Below are 17,667 nucleotides of genomic sequence, written 5' to 3'. Positions count from 1 at the left end.
ACATGTGTAAAGGTGGGATATGCATTTTTGAAGGTGGCCTGTGTGTTTTTGAAATACATGTTTTTTTGTAAAAATGCCTGGGCTTTTGCGCATGGATACTTCTCATCCTCCCATATGTAGGCTGGGCAGCCTATGTGCAGCGTGCATCTTCCAGAATCTGCTAAGTAGGAAGTAGATTTGCATGCATTGTGTGTGGACATGGAGGTTCAGTTGTACTCACAGACAACCCTTTTGGAGTGTCCTACGGATAAGTTGCAAGGAAAGAAGCTGGAACTTGCAGTATCTTAAAACATATCAACATATCATAGGTTTAAATGTTTCCTGATAGCCTATAAAGGTAATTCCTTCTTTATCATGAACCTGCCACCTATTACAATCTTCTGGAGAGGTCTGGTTACAGTTGCTGCTGTCTTGTTTGGTGGTGACCCATGACCGGGCCTTCTCTGTGGCTGCCTCAGGGCTCTGGAATGTGCTCCCTGTCAAAATAAGAGCATCTCCTCTGTTTTCAGGAAGACCCTCAAGACGCATCTGTTCTTGCAGACTTTTAACTGGAATTAATTTTAATAATTTTTTTAATAACTTGTTATATGAGATTGTGTTTATTGTGTGTTGCGGAATTTTAATCTGCATTTTAAAAAAATCTTTTATATTGTTTTAAATATAAATATTTTGTATACCATCTAGAGATGTACATATCAGGTAGTATAGAAATGTGATAAATAAATATAAAGCAATCTCTCAGAAGTTGCACATTTTAAAATGCTATAACCTTTTTTTGGGGGGGGGATTAACTGAAGGAAATAACGATTCCCTTCTTAAAAGCAAAACACTTCGCCCCAGCTGTCCCTGTGTGCCACAATGTGGTTCGTTGGCACAGAGTTCTTCAGTTTTGATTTGTCCAGAACTGTGTCTAGTGGCAGCACTGTAGAGTACTCACATTTGCACTTCTGAAACTAAATGTGGATAGTTTACTTCTTGGTCAGTAGGAACAGAGTATATTTTGCTTGGTGTAATCGTATGTGTGTGGTGCTAATCACTGATGTTAAAAAAAATTCCTTTTGCTCCAACTTTATTTCTTCTTGCCACTTGCTGTAGGATTAAGATCTCTATCAAAGAAGTGAATAATAAGAGTTAAGAAGCAAATAACCTCCTGTGGGATTTTGGCATTAGGAGAAGAAGGGAATAGTTCTTGCGACTGGAGCTGCCTGGCCTTTCTGCCACTTCCTAGCCCCATCCATTCAGTCAAAACCTTCATCCTATCCCTTGACTTTTGGTGAGATGGAAACACTTTATTTCACACCTTTGGTGTGCGACCATAGCTCAGTGGTAGAGCGTCTACTTTGCATGCAGAAGGTCTCGGGTTCAGTCCTTGGCATCTCCAGGTAGGGTTGGGAAGGACCCTTCTCTGAAACCCTAAAAGTCTGACTCTGTATAGGGCATCTGTATTTGTACCACAGATGGAGGGAAGGGAAGAGGACAATAGGAGAGAGATGGAGGGAAGAGGGAAAACAATAGCTGGTACCATCCCATTGATACAGGAGAACCTTGTTACTCGTGGGGATTCTTTTCCTCAGCTACTGCTGTGAGAAACGGAACTGTGAGTAATGAGTCATTATTGCTATGGGGAAAGGGGGTTAGGTTCCAGAGTGGATGGAAAACCAGGGAAAACATCAAAAAATGGCAATATAACCCCCCAAAACTGACTGTGGCATTCTCCACCGGGTCTCTATGTTGCCAGGAATCCCTCCATATGCCCAGGAATGCTGCAGAATGCCCCACAAAACTGAGAAAGTTTTTTGCAAGTTTTTTGCTCATTCATTTCTGCAAACGAATGAGCCATTTTGTAAGGAAAAGAGCCAACCTGAGACAAAATGGTGGGTGGAAGTGACCTCTGCTGTCACTTCTGGCCCTCTAGGACCTGTGAATATGTGGGGTTTAACCCCTCTGTATTCTGCAGATACTGAAAAAGGGTGTCAATGAGATACCCCGTGGATGTGCAGAACTGCAAATCGTGGTTCCGCAAATAATGAGGTTCTCCTGTACTTGAAGCTGCTTTTTACCGAGTCAAACCACTGGGTCCATGTAGCTAAGATTTTTCACTGATCAGTAGTGGCTCTCCAGGATTTTAGACAGAAGTATTTTTCTAGTCTAGTCCTTCCTGGAAATGCCAAGAATTGAACCTGAGACCTTCTGCATGGAAAATATGCACTTCAGTGAACTGTGGCTCCATAAGCTGCCCCAAACTAAAAGAGGACTGGCCCCTACTAGAAGAAACTGTGCTATTTGATTATATAAATATGGCATCATATAGGGTGGTTTTTTTTAAAGAGGTGGGCTGAAAGGTTAGTTCCTCCTCTTGCTTTCATGGACAGGTTGTTTTAGGGATATCATAAATATATTTGAGTGAACCTCTGCATCACAACTGTGAACTTCTGCATCACAATTTGGATTTTGGATGATGGCTGCTTGTGTTGCAACAGCTGGACCTGGAACTTGGTGTAGTCAAGACATGTTGTCGTCGTTTTGTGTGTGTTTCAGGGTGTTGCAGGAGTACCATGTCAATGAGAGCAAGAAAGTCTGTCTCATTATGGAGTACTTTACGAGGTATATTCAGCGGTGATTATTATCTTTCTACGTAGACACCCACTTGCAAAAAATTTGCGTATAAAGGTCAGGAAGATCCAATGTTCTATTAAACTTTTCCCCTTCCAATCTATTTGGGTATTGTTATCAGATCTTGTAAACTGCTGACGTCACATGTTCATAGTGGGTACATGTTGGGGCTTAGCACTTGCATCTGAGTTGCCCCACAGCCATATCAATCAGACCTGTGAGATGCAGAGGCTATTCACACGAATGAGGAGTCCAGCCCGGTTTTCCTCTATCGTGAGAATCACCACGCTAGCCCACCAAAGTAGTCCTCCCCTTAAACGAGGTTAGCGGAGTGAGCTCTTCGCTAACCCCGTTTTTTAAATTGTGAGTCGCCATGGTTCGGCTCCATGGTGTGGCGACTCATGAGTAGACCCCCAACCAGGAGGCTACAACAAGCCTCCCAGCATTGAGGGGCTCCCCAGAATGCTCCATGCACTTGCACGGGGCATTCTGGAACTTCCGGGGGCCTGGCAGCCCCCAATCGCCGCTGCCCCAGCCAGCTCTGTGATGGAGCCGGTAATCGTATGGGCGGCTGATCCGGCCACCCAAGCACGGCTTGGTGATTGTCTGCGCAGGGAGGGGTAAGTTAACCCGCTCTTCCCGCAGACCCACCTGAAGCTCTTCTCACTGATCATGAGAAGAGTGTTGTCCTCTGCTACTCTACAGTGAAATTTTTATGGTTGTTCAAAAACAGTGGGGCAAGACCACCTCGTAATGATAGCCTTTGCTACCTATTATGTATGCTATTTTCCAAAGCATATTTGTGGATAATGCACCATCGTCCCAATGCCAAAACGAGTGGTTATTGAATTTAGTTAAAGTGATTGGATGTGCAGTGTTCATCTAGCTCTGCATTTGTGGCTGCAGCAGTGCTGTTTCAACATGACCTTTTGCAACCCTCCTCCATTGCCAACTCCAGAGGCATTGTGTTTGAAATGTGGTCCACAGAATTGCATGGCTGTGAAAAGAACAATTAAGCTGTGTGTGTGTGTGAGAGAGAGAGAGAGGGAGAGGGAGAGGGATGGGGGTGGGGGTGGGGGTGAAGTGCAATCATTTCTATTGCTTCTCTGATTATTTTATAGTGCTATTGCTATGTTGAATCTTCACTTTTTCATGTCAAGTTAACAGGCTTCCATTTCCCACTGTCTGAAAGCTGTCTAAATATCTGAAGGGCTGCCGCATAATAGAAGATGGAGAAGATTTGTTCTCTGTTGCTCCTGAGGGCAGCACTAGTGGGATGAAATGACAAGGAAGCAGATTCAGTACTAGGAGTAGTGGAATCATCTGCATTGCTTAGTGTTGGGTTGTCGTCCTCCGGAGGCTTTCAAGCAGACACTGGATGGCCATCTTTCAGGGGACTGTGGCTGTTTCTTGCTCTGAGCAGGGGGTTGCACTGAATGACCTCCATCATCCCTTTCAGCTTGAAAATGCTGTGATTCTTTGGGCAGCTGGTTGACCTGTAAAGACTTTAGCAAAACGATTGAACTGAAAATGCTGAACTGAACCGTCATGGTTCACACCACACATCTTTGGCTGGTTACCATGTGTCCTCCCTCACATAACCTAAGTGGGTAAGTTGTCACAGTGGCATGGTGATGACTGTTGTTTATTTAAAATGTCCATGTGCCGCCTTTCCATCTCCTTTCTGGGATGCAACTAGTTCATCAGCAGAAAGCCAGTGTTGTTGCGTGGTTTGAGTATCAGAGTAGGAACGGGGATGCCTAGGTTGACATCTCCACCCCGCCATGAAGCTGACTCGGTGAGCTTTGGTCACTCACCATCTCTCTACCTAGCCTATCTCTCAGAGTTTGTGACGATAAAATTGGGGTGGTGGGGGCAGAGAAGACCTTGTCTTCTCGGTATGCTGTCCTGGGCTCCTTGGAAGGAAAGTGGCATAGAAACGTCCCTCCGAGTAAAGGAGAGAAAGAAAGCACCCAGCCAGCAAACAAAGTGCCATCTGGGAGTGGGAGAGGGTCTGCACGTCCCCTCTTCTCAGTGCTGGTGACTGGTCACAACTCTTGCAGCAGCATCACCATGTCGATGCAAGGGGTGTGGCCAGCACCAGGAAGGAGGGGCAAGCATCCTTCCCCACATCCTGCCCCTTCCCTATCAGTGCATCGTGTTGAGGGGCTCCTTCATGGGGCCATAAAAAGGCCCAGTAAATCAGGTACAGACTCTTAGCTGATAGATACCTTGTGTTTTATTGCCTTTAACAAGCCTGGGGACAATCACAGAAAAGCAAAAGCTGCTGTACTTTCTGCCCCAAACTGGCACAATGACTGTTTTTTATACACATTCCAATAAAGAAAGTTTGGTTACACAGACATAGCTACATATGGCATGGAATGTGATTGGTTTAACATTTTTTTTTACAAAGGATAGTACTCATATTACATCTTCCTTGCTCCTGATTTGAGGCCGGCGGTGGTAAACTCCCTCCTGTATTCTACCAAAGAAAACCACAGGGCTCCGTGGGCGCCAGGAGTCGAAATTGACTTGACAGCACACTTATTACTTATTTATTCAATTTTGATTTTCTCTTTCGATTTTCGATACTTTACCTTATCTTTACAAATGGTGCTATATAAGTGACATTAAGAGTTACAAAGCTGCTGTGTAAAAAGCACTTTCACAACCATACACCGGCTGGATGCTTTCCTTCCTCTCCCTCGTGACCCCCTGCGTCGACGTGCATCTGACATTGATGCAAGGGGTGTAGCTACCACATGCACATGCAGGCAGCAGTGACTTGGGGTGGGGGAGGTTGTCATCAGCCTGTCCATGCCTCCTACATCCTTGGCCGATAACTACTTTTGCCTGAGATCTCCTTCAGTGGTGCAAGGAGCAAGGTGCTGGAGACCCTGGCGTGCTCGTTCTCTCTCTCTCTTTCTCTCTCTCATATCCCAAAGCTGAACATGTACATGTTTATAGGATGTCATATATTTTCCTGCTGTCAACTTCCTGACATGAAACTCTTAACTACATGCAGTAATTCACTTAACACATTATTGCCTTTTTAGTGCATTCTCTGTCTATTTTTATTCTCTAATAAAATTCATGTTCTGTTCCTATTTTCATTTAGTAAATTGAGTGAGGTATAAGCTTTGAAATGGAAAACATATCTTTTTGGGGAAACGTTACTCAATTTGGTGGGAGTACAGAAATGACTGGTTATTAAGCTATTAACTATTTTAATAGTGCATGATTCCTTGAAGTTGGTTGTTGACATGTCACTTTCCCTTGTGAAAAACAGGTTGTTCTCAAATTTAACCACTGAAGAACGTGATAAATCAGTTCAACTGTTTCTCATGACCTTTGCATATGATGGGTGTGAAGGGATCTGTGTTGCTCTAGTTCCTCTAGAGCCTCCTCAGATTTCTGTATAAGATTTGAGGTGAAGAGGAAAGGGAGGTGTAATATGCTATCTCCAGTCAGAATCTGTCCTCCAGAGCACTGACTGACATGCTGCACAATGGAACGTTGATATTTCCAACCCACTGGTGCTGCACATGAAAGGCAGCCCCAGGGGGTGTTGCAGAGGCGGGCAGCTCTACAGTTACTTGAAATAGCTTACAGGCACCTCACCTGCATCATGCTACTTCCATTGGAGCAATGGAAGGAGCACTATGGAAATGCTTGCATGCTAGCCGGCCTCCACGATAGCCTTGGGGCTGCCTTTCATGTGCACAGCAGCCCTCTGGGCTGGACACACTGATATTCCATTGCATAGTATGTTGGCCACCATTTTCCAGTTCTAAAATAATTCAGTGAATTTTAGATATCCATCAGATGGGATTGTACATAGGAACATGGTGATAGAGATGGCCTGTAGTTAGATGAGTGGACAAGTGCTAACCCCAGCTTCGCTGCAAACATTGTCCTACCTTTCCCTTCATCTATGCGTCCTTCTTCTCTCTGTCCCCTACTTCCTCAAGTATTACCCTGCTACTGGATTATGTTTCCACCTGGTAGTTGTATACATTGCAGCTTACTGTCGTATGCTCACAATCTTCCTGCCCTTTCCCCCCCTAAAACCTATTTGTCCTTTCCATTATGTGAGGTGTACGGGTTGCTGGATAGTAACACTGCCATGTACTTTTTTGCTGAAATACTCTAGCTCTCTTCATTTGCCTTTGTGTATATGCAAATTGTGGAGGAGGAAGTGGGTCCTCACCTTTTGGCTGGAGAGCTAGTCTTGCAGTAGTGAGCATGAATTGTCCCCTTTGGTAAGCTGGGTTTGCCATGGTTTGTTTGTGAATGGATGACTACGGGCATACCTTGTTACCTGCGGAGGCAACATCTGCGGTTTTGCATATCCATGGTCGGGGAACTGACACTACCTCAGCATATGAGAAAAAGGGGAGAAAGGGTTAAATTTGTGTATCCGTGGGTTGGGGGGTGGCCATAAGTTACCTCAGAGGTCATTTCAGGCCTCCATTTTGAGTGTGGGAGCCATTTTGTGGCTCATTCAGTTTTTTAAAATCTTGTTCCCCACAAAAATCGCTGAATGGCGGCAAAATTTGGACTCCTTGGGGGGATTGCTGGACTTCTGGAGACCCACGGAGCACGGGATGTGAATCCTGGAGCATGGAGTACGGTAGGGCACTTTGCTTTGAGGTTTTTGTGTTGGGGGGGGGCGGGTTGGCAAGTGTTTTGGCCCTCCAGGAACCTAAACCCCAATAGACTGTAATGCCTTGGCAGCCGTGGTTTCAGCAACCGTGGTATTATTTTATTTATTATTTATTTATTTGATTTATATACCGCCCCTCCAAAAATGGCTCAGGGCAGTTTATCACAGAATGGAACCTCCACAAATACCCAGGTCCAGCTGTACATGTAAGCACTGTTTGCTGTTACATATTTCCCTTCGCGGATGGGGCTGTAGCTCAGTGGTAGAGCATTCACGTGCATACAGAAGATCCCAGATTCAATTCCTGACACATTCAGGTAAGGCTGAGAAAGACCTCTGCCTGAAGCCTTGAAGAGCCACTGCCAGTCAGTGTAGACAGTTGTGTGCTAGACGGATCAATTGTCTGACTAGATAGGAGGCATCTTTCTATGCTTGACAGTCATGCTTCAGTGTGTGGTTAGACTAGATGACCTTTTGCTAACCTGCAACACTGCAGATGTGTTTTTTCAAAGTAGTCCTCATGTTATGGCTCATTCAGGTCTTTGCTTGAAAGCTTTTGGAAACCTTTTTTTACATACTGTGAGGGTCCTTTGGAGAGCAGACCATGCCAGCATGTTGAGATAAGTCTCTGTGTGGTGCGTGTGTGCCCTTGTGTTTAAATTTAGACTGTCTGCAAAGCAGCATTCTTAAACCCTTAAAAGGATTTATTATGGAAAATGTAGGGGGGTAGCAGAAGAAAAGTGGAAACCTGGGGGCATACTTTTGTGACGGTCAAATGTAACATTCCCATTTTGCTTATAATAATCTCTCAGAGATTCATGCTCAAATATGTGAAGAAGGCATGCTGTTAATGATTTTAAAAAAGGAGCCCGAACTCATTATATTTGAAGATGTAATAATTTTGTAAACATGACTAAAATACTTGTCTGGAATGTTTTAATCTTTAATCAGTTTTTATCTCCACTTGAGTAAATTCGTCTGCTTTGGCCACAAGCAGTTGAAAGTAGATAGACTGTGTGTACCCCATACTAAAGAATAAATAGAAATAAAACTGGATGACTGACATCTCAACTAATGAGACTGTGGAGGCCCGCGGTAAGGCAGAGAATTGCCAATCCCTTTTTGGGGCCACCTAGGTCCGTCCTCATAGGTATGGGCCCTCAAGCCACCAGGGAGGTCGCCTGTTAGCCTCATAAGATGACCAGGACCCGTGTTAGCCCTGGGCCACTGGCTCCTTGAGCTCCTTCCTCCTTGGCAGCCCTCACCAGTCTGGCCCCTCATCATCGGTCGGCCTTGTTTATATAATGCCAAAGCTTCACTGACACAGCTGGGGGGCCCAGAACGCCTTGAGGCAGGTCTCACGATCAACGAGACCCGCCTGGGGAGGGTGAGCGGGGAGAGCAGGCTTAGCCCGCTCTCCCCACACACGAGCAGGGCAGCCACCCACACAACTGCCAACTCCGTGACTGAGCCAATGGGGGCTGGAGAGTTCAGGGGCCGTGCGGCCCCCAGAAGCTCCAGTATGCCCTGTGCAAGCTCACAGGCCATCCTGGGGAGACCCCTGAGCCGGGAGGCTGCTTTTCAGCCGCCCGCTGGGGGTCTACTCGTGAGTAGCCACGGAGCCGCACCTAGCCCGATTTCTCCTGGTCGTGGGAATAACCTCCTTGTCTCACAAGAGTTTGTTATGAGATCTCGTAAGTCAAACTCCGCGTCTTGTGAGAGCTCGCCCTCTGTGGCCGACACCTGGAGTCTCTCTTTATGTGTGCACTGGGTTAGGATCTCAGCCTGTCTCCTCCCTGGCAGTCTAAATTCTGCATCTAGCAAAGCTGGAATCTCCAATCTGTATATCAGGATTTGACAAGGCACCAAGGAGGCATGGCGTCGAGCTGGAGTAGTAAAATCCTTTTGTCCCAGGCAGCCCTGTTCCTGTTTTAAGTACGTTGCTTGTAAAGGGATAAAGATAAGCACGTGCTACTCTCCATCTTCCACACTGTCCACTAAGTCCAATAATTCTGTGAAGAATCCATTGAGGTTGTTCTCACATGCAGGCAAAACAGGGCTAACAAAGCCAAGCCCAGTCCTGCCCACGTGTGAGAACTTCCGGGATTGGGCCCGATCCAGGCAGCGCCTCGGCGACCAACCCGCCAAGCCTGCCACCCTCCTAAATGAGGTTAAGAGAGCAAGTGCTCTCTTAACCCAATTTTTGTAATTGTCTGCCAGCCCCGGCTGCTTTCATTCGGGGCTGGCAGACTGCGAGGCTCCCGGCTGGCTTTGGGGAGAAGAGGGAGGATCCCCATAATGCACCACACACTTGTGTGAGGTGCATTATGGGACTTCCAGGGGTAGGGTGATGTCTCTTGGCACCCTGATCTCCGCTCTACCTGAGGAGGCAGCTGCACGTCTGGGCGTGCAGTCTTCACATCCGGTCGCTCATCGAGGATAGTCTGTGGGGAGGTAAGCTTTTTAAGGCTTCTTCCCCGCTGACCCTGTAGCCCTTTCTCACCAGTCGTGAGAAAGGGCTCCTTGTCTGACTCCTAGATCCAAAGAAAATTGGTCAAGGCCTGCTGTATATATTATATAAATTGAGCACACTGGCCAAATTTCTAGTTTTGCATAAATTATTCCCGTTTCACAAGTAATTAGAAGGGCTTTGACCACTGAAAATATTATTCATGCACCTCCTCTGACTAGTGACATCTCAGGAGGCCTTCTTAAAATCTGTTGCGTGGTCAGGTTGCAGCAGGAGTTGGGCTTTAGGTTGTCTGATTCCAAGAGGGGCTGGCTGTCAGTCCAAACGAGGCTGGGGCAGGGACGAAACAGACAACGGTTGGATGCAGGCAAACCAGGACCAGGAGAGTCTGAAGCAGGTGCGTAGTCAAAAGCAGGCAGGGGTCAAAATGCAAAACGGTCCTTGTGCTACAGCCAAGCTGCTCACATTGTTCCTTCCCTAATGTTAGGGTTTGATAGGGCCTGGTGGGTCGGGATTGGCCCTTGGAATCAGCTGACAGTGCTTTAACAGGTTGGTACTGCAGCCTAGATGGCAATGGCATCCTTCAGCTACCACGATAATTCCACCAGACTTGAAATGAGAACAGACTGTTGACGGTGCAGGAAGTAAGGTGCTAGAGTCTGATTGCCTCTCATGGCATCCAAACATGGTCCCGTTGGTTGGTTTATACATTTATATCCCACTCTTTCATGAAGGAGCCCAGAGCAGTGCTCATGGATACGTTTATGCCCATGGATACGTTTATCCTCACCCCGCTGTGAGGTAAGTTAGGGTGAAAGAGAAGTGACTGCCCAGAGTTACCCAGCAGGTATCATGACTGAATGGGGATTTGAACTTGCGTCTCCCCGATTCTAGTCCAACGCTCTAACCACTACACTGGAGCTTGTATGATTTCATACAATTAAATAAACCAATGGCACCATGTTTGGATGCCATGTTTTACTTCAGGGTTTTACCTTGAAACCATCACTGACTTGATGGCACTCTTTGGTGTGGCCTCTCTGGTACTGGACATTCTACCACATCATTGTGAACATTCTACCACATCATTCATGTACTGTCACCAGACAAGTGGGCAGAGGACCTGGGTGGCATTGAAAAGATGCAAGCTATACATTAGGTTGTTTGAGATACTGTTTAAGAACAATCTTGCACCAGGCATCTGTGGCTTTGAAAGTAGAGATTTCAGACAAATGCATTTTTGTCATCAACTAATTAAAAATAATTATGGGGCTTAATAAAACAACAATTACAGTGTTAAATTAAAACTTTAAAAGCACCAAGGGGTGGGGGGACACCCCACTGTAAACTGAAGCCTGCAAAGGAATTATTGGAATAGCTTTGCAGTGTAAGCAAACAAATACATTGTGTGAGTTTTGTTCTTCTTTTGAAAAATTCCCCGCTCCCTCCATGCACAAGAATACCAAGGTTCCTCTCCCCCTCACCGAGCAAGAGTGACCTGTGTTTCATTGGGACGTATATACTGAAACTTTTGTAAGACCCCTGGGGATTCCAGTTTTCATTTAAAAGTAAATGCCTGATCACATCATGTTTGTGGTGATGCATAGTAGTTATTGCTCGCTCTGTGAGCTTATACTGTGAAAACGCTATCGGTGTGAATTCTTTGCCAGTCACTTCTACCATGAACTGTGCCTGGTACTTGGAGCCAATCTCTGTATCCAGGAAAAGTGATAAAGCCCTACTGGGACTGTGCCACCAGATTGTAGGTGTCCAATCACATGTTTTGAAAATTCCCTGACGTGAAGTAAGTCAATCAATCAATCAATCTCATAGAAGATTGTTGTGTTTAGGAGAAAACTAAACTAGAACCTGACATGCTAGCTTCCCATAGTCAGGAACTGTTCAAATATGAAGAAGCATCTAATCCTCCAACTGAAATCTCCGTTTTCCAGATCCCAATAGTCCAGATTTCAGATTTTCCGGACAGTGTTTGCAGAGCTAGAAGCTTGGCCATTTTACCTCCTCATTCTGCTCTTGACTGCTGTCCTGGGCATATGCTGTGTGGCCTTATGCAGTAAAACCAGTTTCTGTGTCCCAAAGAGTATTCTGTACGGTGGTGTACAAACTTTTTGTTTTTGTTCATCACCTTCTGTGTCCTAAAAGTTGCATGTTTTGTGGTGCTAAAACTTGTGTTTAGCTTATTTTAGCAACTTTTGTGAACATCTTTTGGGGGGGGGGGCTTAATTTTGGACAATGCCTGATCCAGACTAATCCCCCCACTCCAATATGCATACAATTAGTCTGGAAAATCATGGTTTCTCTGTAGTACGGTTCTTAGAGGGTTGTACCACAAGCATTTCCCTCAATCTATAGAGTTAAGATGTTAAAACAAAATGTTTAACTTCTGCCCTGTATGGGTTTATGAGTTCAGATAAATAGCTGTGGATCTGTTAGATCTGACATTAATTAAATATATGTTGGTGTTTCCCTGCAGCACATCACTAACTGTAATACCCGCTCTGAAACCCTCTGGCAGTAATCCAGCAGTAGGACTGTGCAATATCGGGTTGGGAACATCAGAAATGGCCCAACATGGGCCAATTTGGGGAAGGTTGGAGAAGTTCCCAATCTGAACTTGGGAAACCAGTTTTGGTTCTGACTTCTTCAACCCTGTTCAGGAAAAATCGGAGCATTCCGAAGGTCCAAATGGCAGTGGGAATCTGCTCTTGTTTTCCTCGTGATCATGGCTGGCAAAATCCACCCCATCTTCTGCCTTCTGCCTGCCTGTCCACTCACCCATGAGTGGGCATGGGTGATTTCCTTTTAAAAGTTTTTAGCCAATTTCTTAGCTCACATTTTAAATCCAGCCAATTTCCATGTTTCTCTAGGAGATTTTCTGATGTTATATCACTTGCCCTGTTATTCTCTGGTGTTGCATTACTTTTTCCTTGGGGTTTCACAATCATAATTAAAAAAATCCTGGTTGCTTTAAAACATCAGTTGGAGGGTTATGAAAAAAAAAATGCAATCCCGATCCCAGTCTTGATTTTTGGCATTCTGAAAGGCCAAAGGACGCCGAACCAACATTTGTAGGATTGTGTTGTACCTGATTGTGACATTTTCAAATGTGTATAGCCCTATCCAGTAAATCCTTTGGTGCATGCTGTGTTGGGTTGCTGCCAAATTTTGGAAAAACCAAGCATTCCGTGAATTAAAACTAGTTGCAGTTAGCAGTCTAGCGGCCATGTTTTGGATGAACTGAAGCTTCTGAGAAGCCCTGTGTGTCAATTGCATAACATAATTGCCATATGCGTCTGTCTTGATGTATTTCAGTGCAGAGGCTAGTAGATAAATAGCTGTACTTTATCCAATATCCTTTGAAAAAAGAGCATTGACAAAAGGTATCATCGTATGGTTTGTGTTGCAGGTGGTGTAATATCAAGGGCTGTACTGCTGCCACATCACAATTTTGTGGGTTTCAGAGAGTGGTTCTGGTAAGGACACTCCATGATTATTCTCTTGTATTTTTTTATGGAGGAGGACTGATATATTTGTGTATTTATTTATTTCATTTATAAATCGCCCCATCCAGAGGCTCTGGGAGGTGTAAAACAACTTTTTAAAAGACATAAAACCCACAATTAAAACAATGCTAAAAACAGTATAAAAATAATTCAAAAATGATTAAAACTATTTAAAACCAATTAAAATACATTTAAAAACAACAACACTTTACAAGCCTTGGAAGGCCAGGCCAAATAAATAGGTTTTTAGGGCTATCTTAAAGGCCAACAGTGAGCCTAAACTCTGGATATCTGCCGGGAGTGCATTCCATAGACCAGGAGCAGCTACAGAAAAGGCCCGGTTCCAAGTCGCCACCAGACTTACCGGTGGCAACTGGAGATGGACCTCTCCAGATGACCTCAACGAGCGATGGGGATCATACCGAAGAAGGCACTCTCTAAGGTAACCCGGACCCAAGCCATTCAGAGCTTTAAAGGTAATAACCAGCACTTTGTATTTCGCCCGGAAACATATCGGCAGCCAGTGCTGCTGTTTTAAGACAGGCATAATATGGTCTCTCCGGGTTAACCCAGAGACCAACCTGGCTGCCACATTTTGAACTAACTGAAGTTTCTGAACTACGTACAAAGGCAGCCCCACGTAGAATGCATTGCAGTAGTCGAGCCTGGAGGTTATCTGCTGATGCACCACTGTTTTGAGAATGTTCTTTTCAAGGAATGGATGCAGCTGTCGAATCAGCCGAAGCTGATAGAAAGTGCTCCTGGCCATAGTCTCCACCTGAGATACCATGGTGAGGTCTGGATCCAAGAGCACTCCCAAGCTGCGTACCTGTTCTTTCTGGGGGAGTGTAAGCCCATCCAGTACAGGAAGATCTAACTCATCCCTTAAATTCCAATCCCCCACAATAAGCACCTCCGTCTTGCTTGGATTCAGCTTCAGTTTGTTATCCCTCATTCAGCCCATTACTGCCTATAGGCAGGCATTTAGGGAATGAATGCCATTTCCTGATGATGAAGATGATGATGATAAAGAGAAATAGATTTGGGTGTCATCAGCATACTGATAACACCCTGCACCAAATCTTCTGATGACCTCACCCAGCAGTTTCATGTAAATATTAAAAAGCATTGGTGACAAAATGGAGCCTTGAGGGACTCCATATAATAGCTCCCATTTTAAAGAGGAACTGTCACCAAGCTCCACCATCTGGAATCTGCCCGAGAGACAGGAGCGGAACCACTGCAAAGCAGTGCCTCCTATCCCTAATTCCCCCAGGCGATCCAGAAGGATACCATGGTCAATGGTATCGAATGCCGCTGAGAGATCCGAAAGAACCAACAGAGTCACACTCCCTCTGTCGATTCCCCGGTAAAGGTCATCCATCAGGCCGACCAAGGCAGATAGCCAGCTCTAGAGCCATTTTGAAATGGGTCTAGATAATCGGTTTCCTCCAAAACCGCCTGGAGCTGGCTAGCCACCACTCTCTCAGTCACCTTACCCAACCATGGGAGATTGGAGACTGGCCTTTGTAGTAACTGAGATTTTTAATTGCCCCGCCTTTAAAAATGAAGAGAAAGGTTCAGGAAAGGGCTGGCTTCTAGATCCAAAGGAAATTTTTCTGTCCTGTTATAAAACACATCTCATGATTTCCATAAATCTGGGACTTTCAAACTTGGGTCTCCAGTGGTTGTTGGGCTACAGTTCCCATCATCCAAAGGCCATTGTGAATTGGGGGGATGGGAGTTGTAGTCCAACATCCTGAAAGCTCCTGCCATAAATCAATTCTGCAAAGAAGTACATTCTTTGGGTTTTCCTTAATCTTCTGCCAACCCGTATTTCAGTATGACCCCGAATTTTCATACAGGAGGACCTTGTTATTCACAGTCCCAGTATACGTAATTTCACTGATCCATGGTTTTAAAAAGGCACCAGTTTCAACAATTGCAGTACAGTGTTTCATGTATCCACTGTTTTCTGGAGCCTTTTGGCGCCTTCCCTTCCCCAGCTCCCCCCATTCCCAGTGACCTTCTCAGAGGAACATCCTACAGCACCTTGCAAGCCTGGTAAGATCCCAATTGAACTGTATAGTCAAACTGTACAACTGTACTTTACTTGAACAATGAAAAACCCTGCTTCTGCGTCCATTGTACTGTTACTGTAAATTGGTCCAAAGAGCTGTACGTTAAAAATGGATTTTAATCATCCTTTCAAAATTGATCTGGAAGTCACACCATGCGCTGGACAATTTAAAAAACTGGTTCTGCATCCATTGTAAATTGGTCCAAGGTACTGTGTGTTAAAAATTTAGTCATCCTATTACTATTTGCATTATTATAGGCTTGCTGGAGGTGTGGGAGAGCATTTGATCTGAACAGTGATGTCCTGCAGCCTTGTTTGAGCTGATTTGGGGCTGATTTGGTGGCTTTGGGGTCGTTTTCCGAGGCTTTGAAACTTCACCCCACTTTTCCAGTAGGCACAATGATTCAGTATTCGTGATTTCAGCATTTGTGGTTGTAGGGCAGAAACCTGACTCCCACGAATTATGAGGTCCTCCTATATTATGAAAGATGGAGAGAGAATTTTCTGTCTTTGTGCTCTCCACACATTGCTTGGAGACTTTGTTTTCAAGCTTTCCCTGCAACCAGGAAACCTTGTAGACGCTTAAGTTCTAGAGTTGCATCCCATGCCACACACACACACACACCCCATGAAAATCTGATCCTAGGATCTCTTACTTTGTGAAAAGCAACAGAAGAAGCTGCAGTGCAAGAGTTCTTCCATAGTCCGATGGCCTATTGTATTTCCCCCCCATTATGATGCTTCTGTTATCTTTAGTCGGCTCCCTGCTACCTGAAAGGAGCCATTACATGAATAGGGTTACATCACTTTTGAAATAAAGGGTGTATTATATTCCACACACAAACCCAAAGCAATGGGCACTGCTTGTGTGCGAGCACAATTGCCTGCTGCAATTCTTTCAGCTGGAGATAAAGAGTGGTGTACTTTGTGTCTACAGAGGTTTTTAAACGTACGCTCGGAATTGAATTAGCACCTTATAGATGAAGATTGCATTTCTCAGTGACATGAACCAGGGCTTTTTCTTTTTCTTTTCCCTTTCCCTTTTCTTTATTTGGTGTGAAGCATTTAAAATTGCTAGAGACCATGTAATCACAGAAGCGTTATTTTTGTAGGGCTAGAAGAAACCTCTTGGTCCATAGTTTGCATACTACCTACCCCCTGGGAATCCTTTCCACTTTGATGCTCCCTGCCAAGGAAGGCATGCCTGATGGTCCCAGAAGCCCCAAATTTATAGAGGATTCCAGGGTGTGTTCTGGGATCCTATCTAGGTTTATGCAGGTGCTGAAAAAGCTTGGCTGGCGTAGTCATTCCTCTGGACAAACTGGGAATGGATCCAGCACTCTCCCATGGCTCAAGATTATAGGGGAAAATCAGCAATGGAAAATCTTTTGTCCCTGTGGCAAATTTGGTGCCCAGATGTTGTTGGATTACACCTCCCATCATTCTCAGCCTGGAGATGATGGGAGTTGTAGCCAAAATGGTATTGTGGCTGGGGATGGTGGGAATTGCAGTCCAACAACATCTGGAGCAAAATTTTAAACCACCCTATGCTCGGGGGCTCAGATAGCCAAATTTCACAATTGCCCCTCCAATATTGTTGTATAGCACCATCAGTGGACAAGAAGAGGCCAACTCCCTGCTCCAAGAATTTTTGTATTCAATGCAGGGCAGAAAATAGAATAAGGAAAAGGAGACAAAAATGGGGGTGGTTTGTATCTCCTCTTCTCATTCTCTCCACTGCTACCTGTAACATGATTTTGAAATAATTCTGCAATAGCCCAGTTCAAATGTAATACTATCTAAACCATGATTTAGCATTATCTAAATGAGATTCACAACACCACAAGCTTGTGGGCATTCCCTTCTTTCCTCTGCCTTGCGTGCAAGAAGCAGAGTGAAAGCTTACACTTCAGAACAAACCAGAGTTTCATGTTATATACTAATTCAGAACCCAATTTGGTTCAAATGGGTTAGACAGTCCACAAATTAGCTGACTTGCACCTCAAATTGGGGTAGATGAGATGACATCATCTCAAACTATGCCATTGAGGTGTCCCTATGTGTCCCTACAACTGTACCCAATTTGGTTCATATTGGTCTAGGCATTGCGAAGTTGATAGGGACACACACAGAGAATGCTAGGTGATTTCATAAGCTGACTGGAAAGTAGGCTAAAAAAGGTGGAAGCTTGAAGAGCTTAGGCCTTGTGTTTTGGTTTTTGACATAGTTAGAAGACAAGTCACCAAAGGAAATATCTGAAATGAAGAATAAGTATGAACATACAAAACTGCCTTATATGGGTTTGACCACA

At 44.8% G+C, this 17,667-nt stretch overlaps 1 protein-coding gene across 19 annotated transcripts in view; it reads left to right on the top strand.

The window, feature by feature from the left end:
- TBL1XR1 (TBL1X/Y related 1) overlaps positions 1 to 17,667 on the top strand; it is a 269,891-nt gene that overhangs the window by 134,166 nt on the left and 118,058 nt on the right. For 2 of the 19 annotated variants that reach the window (XM_053306082.1, XM_053306091.1), the window contains exon 3: positions 13,180 to 13,246. The exons of 15 other annotated variants lie outside the window; for them this stretch is intronic. The gene's annotated coding sequence lies outside the window, so the exon portion shown is untranslated. Of the gene's footprint in view, positions 1 to 7,230; positions 7,250 to 13,179; positions 13,247 to 17,667 lie in introns of those variants that run through there. 2 more of the 19 variants (XM_053306084.1, XM_053306087.1) reach the window with 2 other exon arrangements.

The sequence above is a fragment of the Hemicordylus capensis genome, chromosome 3, assembly GCF_027244095.1.
Source record: "Hemicordylus capensis ecotype Gifberg chromosome 3, rHemCap1.1.pri, whole genome shotgun sequence".
In the NCBI taxonomy this organism is placed as follows: Eukaryota; Metazoa; Chordata; class Lepidosauria; order Squamata; family Cordylidae; genus Hemicordylus; species Hemicordylus capensis.
The sequence above is the reverse complement of the archived record's forward strand: the minus strand, read 5'-3'. Positions and strand labels throughout refer to the sequence as shown.